The sequence below is a fragment of the Tursiops truncatus genome, chromosome 2, assembly GCF_011762595.2.
Source record: "Tursiops truncatus isolate mTurTru1 chromosome 2, mTurTru1.mat.Y, whole genome shotgun sequence".
Classification (NCBI taxonomy): Eukaryota; Metazoa; Chordata; class Mammalia; order Artiodactyla; family Delphinidae; genus Tursiops; species Tursiops truncatus.
In genome coordinates, this window is record NC_047035.1 from 63,851,960 (window position 1) to 63,859,900 (window position 7,941).

Below are 7,941 nucleotides of genomic sequence, written 5' to 3' on the forward strand. Positions count from 1 at the left end.
TGGAAGAAAACCCACAACAAGGGAAGCATTCGAAGAAGGGAAATCAAAAGGTTAGGTAAGTTTACTAGTATTAGAATACATCAACACACCTTGATTATAGAACTATTTCATTTTTAAAACTACAGTGCTTTAATGTACTTCTAACAACAACCCAAGCTAAGGAGCCATGGAGGCTTATGAAAAAGACCTACCCACCACGATGCTGTGTTTCTAGTGTAGGGGTGAATTAATACTTCTGTAGGAAGAAACTGAATCACCTCAGCGTCAACAAACGGCCTTTTTCTTTTACACAGTAACTCATAATTTGATGACTTATTATGTCTCTTCACTAGTTCAAAATTAGGCAGAAAAGGAACTACATCAGACCCAGAAACGCAATGATTTGGCAAGCCGCAGTCACTCAGCTCATGGATTTGTGATAATCTGCAGAAAATTTGTCTGACTCTAGTACTCCATTCCTTCACATCTGTAGAGGAGTTCAATACAACCATTTTTCTTTATCAACTTTAAGCTGCATACAGGCAAAGAGATCACAAACTGCTGGGAGGCCGTAACAGTCTGGGGGAAAGTTGTGTTCCTCCTGTAGGAGCGAATTAAGTAATACTTCCTTGGCCTTCTTTCGAAGTAGCCATTTGTCTTCTCCTAAGGATAACTGGCTAAGATTTCCCGTCTTCTTTCCTGGCAAGACCCAGTCAGCTGTGTTAAAGGGACACCAGGAAGTGGCCAAGTGGCTTGTAAGCTTTGGTATGCCAGCTCTCTCCTCTGTAAGAGGCACTTCCTTGGGACATCCTTCTTTGCATGAGGGGGTAATGAGCCACTCTGACAAGGGACTGTTCCTTAGGACTTGGAAGGAATCAGCAATTCTAGAAGAAGCCATTGCCTTTGGTGCCTTAGCTTGTTCTGTTTCCTCTCTTCTGGATGGACAGAGCCACATATTCAGGGAATCTTTACGTGTCTCAGGTTCAGGTTTTTGTTCCACAGGCATACCATTTTTACCCTTTCCTTCTTTCTTCAGAAGCCATTTACACAGAGCTTCCTTCTCAAAATTTTCATCACACACGCGCTCTGCAAAGCTTGTACAGGGCTCATGGGCTCTGCAGACCTCCTCTACTTTACATGGGCCTTGATGATTCTGGACAAGCCAGTCCTCAGCCAATCATGCTGGGATCCACTCCCAAGGGGCCTCCAAGTGGTCATTCAGGCACTTCAGATTGCCCCGGTTCTCAATCTCCACACCTTTGGGCTGTTTACCCTGACAACTGGTACAGGAATCAGGCTTGATGAGCCAGTCATTCACACCATAGGACTCCTGGAACACCTGGAACAAGAGCTTAAACTTCTCACTGGTTTCACAGCTGCCATTCCCAGGCTTCTCAAGCTTATAGGGTTCCTGGGGAGTCGCTAGCCAATCAGAAAGCTCCACCTCATCTTGCTCAAGAAGCACTAGATCTCCAACCTTTTCAATTTCACTGGAGTAAGAACTGGTAGTAGAATAGCTGTTACACTTTTGGTAACTTGTTTACCAGCAAAAGAAACTTGTTGCTGACTCTTGTGGAGCCAGTTTTCCAAGCCCTTTAGGTTGCCCCAGACATTACTGAAGCAATTGCAGGCTCTAGCAGAAGTCTGACTATTCTCCAAGGTCTGCTTTTGGGTGAGCCAGTCCTGCACATTGGTACTGGGCATGTAAGGAGCCTGGCAACTGCTGGCAGGTTTGCTTCCAAGGAGCCATTCGCTGAGAGGGACCGCTGTGGTGCTGGATGCTGACTTCTGCTCTGGCGACGCGATATAGCCTCTTTTCTCCAGGAAGGGCCCAATATTTGTTGAACTAGCATGAGCCATCAGGTGCTCAGGAATTTGAATGGTCTTGAGAGACCCAAACGTGGTGATTGCCTGGTGCAGGGCAGTTATTATCGGTTTCAAAGAATGGACAGTCGAATCTTCAGGTTTGAGGGTCAAACTGCCCAGTCTCTCCGGGCACACGGAGACTTGATTGGCTAGATCTTTGTATTGGGTGCCCTCCAGCTGATGCATAAGACAGTTGAACTGGCCCAGAAACCAGTAGAGTTGTTGGACCTGCTGCTGAAGCATCTCCTCTTTAAGCTGATAGATGAGATCTACCTGTTCATACAGCCACACCTCATGGCTTCGAAGGCATTCCCGGTGATGACTTATGCAGCTGTGAATCTGGGCTTTGACCTCTCACAAGTTATCTTTAATTTGCCGTTCAGCCCGAAGAACTCCACCAAGTCCCTCCGTGCATCACAACACCTCAAAAGGGGTTCTTTATTACTGGAGCAGCCACTCTGGTCTGTGAGGTAGTCCTCTGCTCCCTGTTCCTCCTTGCAGGCCAGGTCCCCGCCCTGCGAGCTGCCCAGCAAGCAGGACGCTGCTTTCTCCGGGACCAGGGTGACAAAGTTCCCCCGAACCCGCAGGCTGCGCCCCGCCCGTGAGCCTGGCAGCGTCCGACGGGCGGGGCGGAGGGCACACATAAAAAACACCTTTGAAAAGTATTTGTCTCCCTTATGCCCTGCAGAACACAATTCTGACTGTACAGTTGTATACAAAGCTCACAAGAACTGGTACCTCCTACCACTCCATCTTCATTGTCTACCAAGCTCATAGGCTCCAGTCGTAGCTAGCAACTTGGGGTTTCTTGTGCTTTATACTGGTACTGCTGCGGCTTTGTACATTTGGTTCCCTCTGTTTTGAATGTCCTGTCCCTATCTGCCTAGTTAACTTCCACTTATCCCTTAAGACCCAACTCGTGGGACTTCCCTGGTGGTGCAGTAGTTAAGAATCCGCCTGCCAATGCAGGGGACACGGGTTCGAGCCCTGGTCCGGGAAGATCCCACATGCTGCACAGCAACTAAGCCCGTGCACCACAACTACTGAGCCCGCACTCTAGAGCCTGCATGCCACAACTACTGAGCCTACGTGCCACAACTACTGAAGCCTGCACGCCTAGAGCCCATGCTCCACAATAAGAGAAGCCACAGCAATGAGAAGCCCGCACACTCACTAAGAGTAGCCCCCGCTCACCACAACTAGAGAAAGCCCTGGCACAGCAACGAAAACCCAACGCAGCCAAAAAAAAAAAAAAAAAAAGACCCAACTCGCTCCAAACTGAGCTGGCCTTCCTTCTGCTCCCAAGGCATCCTGTACATACCCCACTGGAGCATGCGTGGGATTGTCCCATAGATACTGGCTTCCTTGATGTATTCTCACAGAACTGACTTTCTTCAAGGCAGGGACTATGTTATTCTTATCCTTGCATTCTTTACCCTAGCAGAGATGCTCAGTGAATGATATAAAGGAATGAATGAACGAATGAAATGAATAAACTCTTCGCATTCTTGATCTGGTTTTCGATCTCTTGCCTACTCTTACTCATGTCTGTTAACATACAGTTTTAGTATGTTACATTTTTCATGTCTGTATGATTTTCTGGGATATAAAAATCCACAGCTTTTGTAATAAAGTAAGTTAAACAAAGGCTCTCCACCTTAAATAAATTACTAGCAAGTTTCTTTTCTCAGATGCTGTTTTTGTATGGTTTGTATAATTTAGGTAACCAGTTGCTACTTATCACGAATTCAATTAATATCAGAAACAACTGATAGGTGGATCTGATAAATGTGTTTGTGAGTAAATAAATTGAAACTAGCATTTATAAATGTAGAGTTTGAGACCATTTTGAATTACATTTCACTACTTACTACATTTCACTGCTGCTACCCTCTACCTCTTCCCTTGACATAGACTGCCAAGTTCCTTTATTGTGAGGTCATCTTCCTAAATTAGAAGGAACTAAGGATGAGACATGGAAGACACAAAGTGAGTTTTGTGGATCAGGGAATGAGTCATAGAGATCAGACTCCAACACACATCTCCCACAATGTTTATTTTCTAGTTCTAAGTTCAAACTTGGATTTAGAAAAATGCATGACTTTCCTCCTGACCCGTCTTTTAGCTCAGGCGTGGGCTAGGAAAGAGATGTCAGATGAAGCAGGTATGTGGGTAGAAAAGTACATTTGGAAGTGATGAGCATCTTTACGTTTACACTTGTCTTTGTCAGGAAGTGGCTGTGGGAGCTGAGTATGATGTGTCTTGACAGGGAGTGGGGCTTGAACAGAATTTATCTACATGATCTTCCAGATTCACTGTTTTACTTAATACTTGAAAAATGATTCTGAAATTTTGCATGCCACAGAAACTCCATCTAGTCTGTTTTGTGGGAGAATATGCATTACGGGTATTCACTTTTCCAATTTTCTAAGAAATCCTGAGCAAAAACTTTAGCTGAGTCTTACAAAACAATACCAGTGAGACTTGGGATTGCTTCATTACTGTTGCCTGCGAGTTGGTAAAACCATGCTCGCCCCTTCACTCTGCACTGATGGTAATGGCCCCAGGGTACCTTTTCCTGTGCTGGAAGGAGCTTTACATACATTATCTCACTTGATCCTCACCACAACCCGGAGAGGGAGGAGGTAACATAAACCCCATTTTACACCTGAGGAAACAGCCATGGAGCAGTTAACTAAATGGAAATGGCCCGAGATTGCACCACTGTTGTGTCAGAGCTGATCCATCCTCTATGAGGTTACTCTCACTTAGTTCCTAATGGTTTTTTGTTGCCGTCAACCATGTGTGGTCCAGCAAAGGGAAAATTAGAATTTAGACGTGTGCCTTCTCGTACGGGGTCGTTCAGGGTCCTTCTGTCCCACCGTTAATCATTTCCTTGGGCGTGAAACTGCTAAAGAGAACAGATGTGGTATGGTAGGCAGAATAATGGCCCCCCAAAGATGTCCCTGTCCTGTGAATATGTTACCCTACATAGCAAAAGGGACTTTTTTTAAAAAATAAATTTATGTATTTATTTTTGGCTGCATTCGGTCTTCATTGCTGCACACGGGTTTCCTCTGGTTGCGGTGAGCGGGAGCTACTCTTCGTTGTGGTGTGCAGGCTTCTCGTTGCAGTGGCTTCTCTTGTTGCAGAGCACGGGCTCTAGGCACATGGGCTTCAGTAGTTGCAGCACGCGGGCTCAGTAGTTGTGGCTCACAGGCTCTTGAGCACAGGCTCAGTCGTCGTGGCACATGGGCTTAGTTGCTCCATGGCATGGGGGATCTTCCCGGACCAGGGCTCGATCCCGTGTCCACTGCATTGGCAGGCGGATTCTTAACCACTGTGCCACCAGGGAAGTCCAGCAAAAGGGAATTTGTGGATGTGGTTAAGTAAATGATTTTTGATATGGGAGATTATCCTAAATTACCCGGTGGTGATCTCAGTGGTCCTTAGCAGTGAAAGAGGAAGGCAGGAGAGAGAGAATCAGAGATGTGATGACTGAAGCAGAGGTACTCTCAGGGGGCCACAAACCAAGGAATGTGGGCAGCCTCTAGAAGGTGGAAAAGGCAAGGAAACACATTTTCCTCCTACAGCCTCCAAAAGCAATGAAGTGCTGCTTTTAGCCCCATGAGTCATTTCTCACATCTGACCTCCAGAACTGTAAGACAATAAGTTTGTGCTGTTTTCAGCCACTAAATGTGTGGTAATTTGTTACAGCAGCCACAGGAAACTGATACACATGATGTCTGACACTCAGATCCCTCCAGCACACAGAGGCCAAAATTCATGCAGCAATGCTTGGTAATGCTGTCGCTTTACCAAGTGGCAGTAAGTTCTGGTTTTAAACAACAGGTGTGAAGAGTTGTTACTGGCTCTGACGTTCTAAGATCTGGCCTCACAAGGGCATGTAGAAAGGCCTTGCAGTCTTCGGGAGCTTCCTTTTTGTTCTCTTTATAGCACTAAAGCACCTTAAAGTTGTTACTTTATCATCTATTGATCACCTACTATGTACCAGATTCCAGAAATCCAAAGATGAGTAGGACTCAGATCCTGGAAGGAGCTTCCAGTCTACTGGGGTGGCAGAACACGTAAACAAGTGATTACAAGGCAACGAAATATGTGCAAAGACAAGAAAACATCTTCAGGAAAAGAATCCTAGTACATGGGAATTGTGAACTCTGGGGAAGGGGAGAGGCACAGGGAGGCTTGGAGAAGGGTTGATATCACAGCTGGGGGGGGGAGTGATTAACATCTTCGGAATCCCCAGCTTTGGTAGGCGAGGTTCTAACACCTAATCTAGTTCCCCGTGTCACCAGACCTGGTCTCTGCTGGGGCTGTAGCTCCTGTAGAATCTCTTTGATGCAAAATTCAAGGCTGAGAAGGGAGGGGAACCCTAAGAGGAAGAGTTCAACAAGGAAAACTGCTGATACCCATACAGAGCAAATGTTGGATGCCTCAAGAGACATCAAGAAAGGGAAAGGTTTCATAAACTGTAATGTACCACCTAATGTAAAGTATTATTATCTACTTGCTTAAGATTCATGCTTAGACATTGGGAGATTTCTTCTCAATTTTTGTCTCTAAACTAAGTTAAGGGACTTCCCTGGTGGCGCAGTGGTAAAGAATCCACTTGCCAATGCAGGGGACACGGGTTCGAGCCCTCGTCCAGGACGACCCCACATGCCGCGGAGCAACTAAGTCCGTGCGCCACAACTGCTGAGCCCGCGTGCCACAGCTACTGAAGCCCGTGTGCCTAGATCCTGGGCTCCACAACAAGAAGCCACCGCAATGAGAAGCCCACGCACCGCAACGAAGAGTAGCCCCGCTCGCTGCAACTAGAGGAAGCCCACACACAGCAACGAAGACCCAACACAGCCAAAAATAATAAATAAAATAAACAAATTTATAAAAATAAACTAAGTCAATCTTCCCATTAAGAAAATAAGCACAAGCTATGGACATAAAAAATAGGCCTGTTTCCTGGGCAATACCTAACATGCTCCATTTATAATACATTAACTTTTGGGTATAAGAATTTATCACACAAACTAGGGCATAACCCTTCTCATTATGATTTTCTATCCCTAAATTTACTTAATGCTGAGAACATATGCACACCATTTCCTGAGAAACACTGGCATACTAGGAAACTGAATTTTAAAGTTGGAAAGGACTTTAAAGATAATCACAGCTTATAATACAGATGAAGGTCTGCAGGGATTGAAAGCCCTTCGAATTTACAGAGATGGGGCAGTGCCAAGATTAATACTCGTTTCCCAAGTCCCAACCCGAAGTTCTTGCCGTTACACTGCACTTCTGGCTTAGTACACCTTAAGGTTTATCTGCACTCACTTACTATTTTGTTTCCAACAGTTTTAGTCACTCAACAATTCTATTTTTTTAGTGCAAGTTTTCTTCACAAAATCAGTTCAACTGTTAATCAGAGTTTTAAATTCATATTACCAATTTTACAAATGAAGAAAGGTAGAAATGATAAACGTTCAGGAAAAAAGGTAGCATAAATTAGCCCAAACACTGATGAATGAAATACTTTATGAAACCTTCCTTTTATTAAACATAACCACATAAAGTGTTTCATTTAAAACATTTTCATTATACACTCATAAAGCATTGAATCTTCATGAAAAACTTCCTCAAAGTACACGGTGCCAATTTTTTCTATGATAAATGCGATGAATACTCATAACAAGTATAAAAAAGGTTTAGTTAGAGAAGAGCCTTGGCTCAGTTATATGAGTTTTGCTAGAAGAGGTTGTGGTTGCCAAAGAGGGAGGACTCTACTCTTGGGTCCACTTATTTGATGGCAGCTGTCGTAGCTGTGGCCTCCTGAGGAAAAGACTACTAGCAGAGAGTGAAATCCATTTCCTACCAAGTCTAATCTATAAAAGGATATTACCAGGGGATGTTACTACCCCAGATTTCCCCCTATTATTATTATTCCAACCACAGACTTTTAGAAAGCGATTTCCCACCTCTGTTTATCATTTTGTTTTTGCTGAGTAATTCAATCAACTAGGGTAACCCCCTCCCCCCCCCCCCCCAGTGTTTATTCTCGTTGAATTGATGGAAGGAGAT

General features: G+C 44.7%; 1 pseudogene; it reads right to left on the reverse strand.

Moving 5' to 3' along the window:
• Window positions 1-460: 460 nt before the first annotated feature.
• LOC101332926 (nuclear receptor coactivator 4 pseudogene) lies at window positions 461-2,489 on the reverse strand (annotated as a pseudogene).
• Window positions 2,490-7,941: the final 5,452 nt, after the last annotated feature.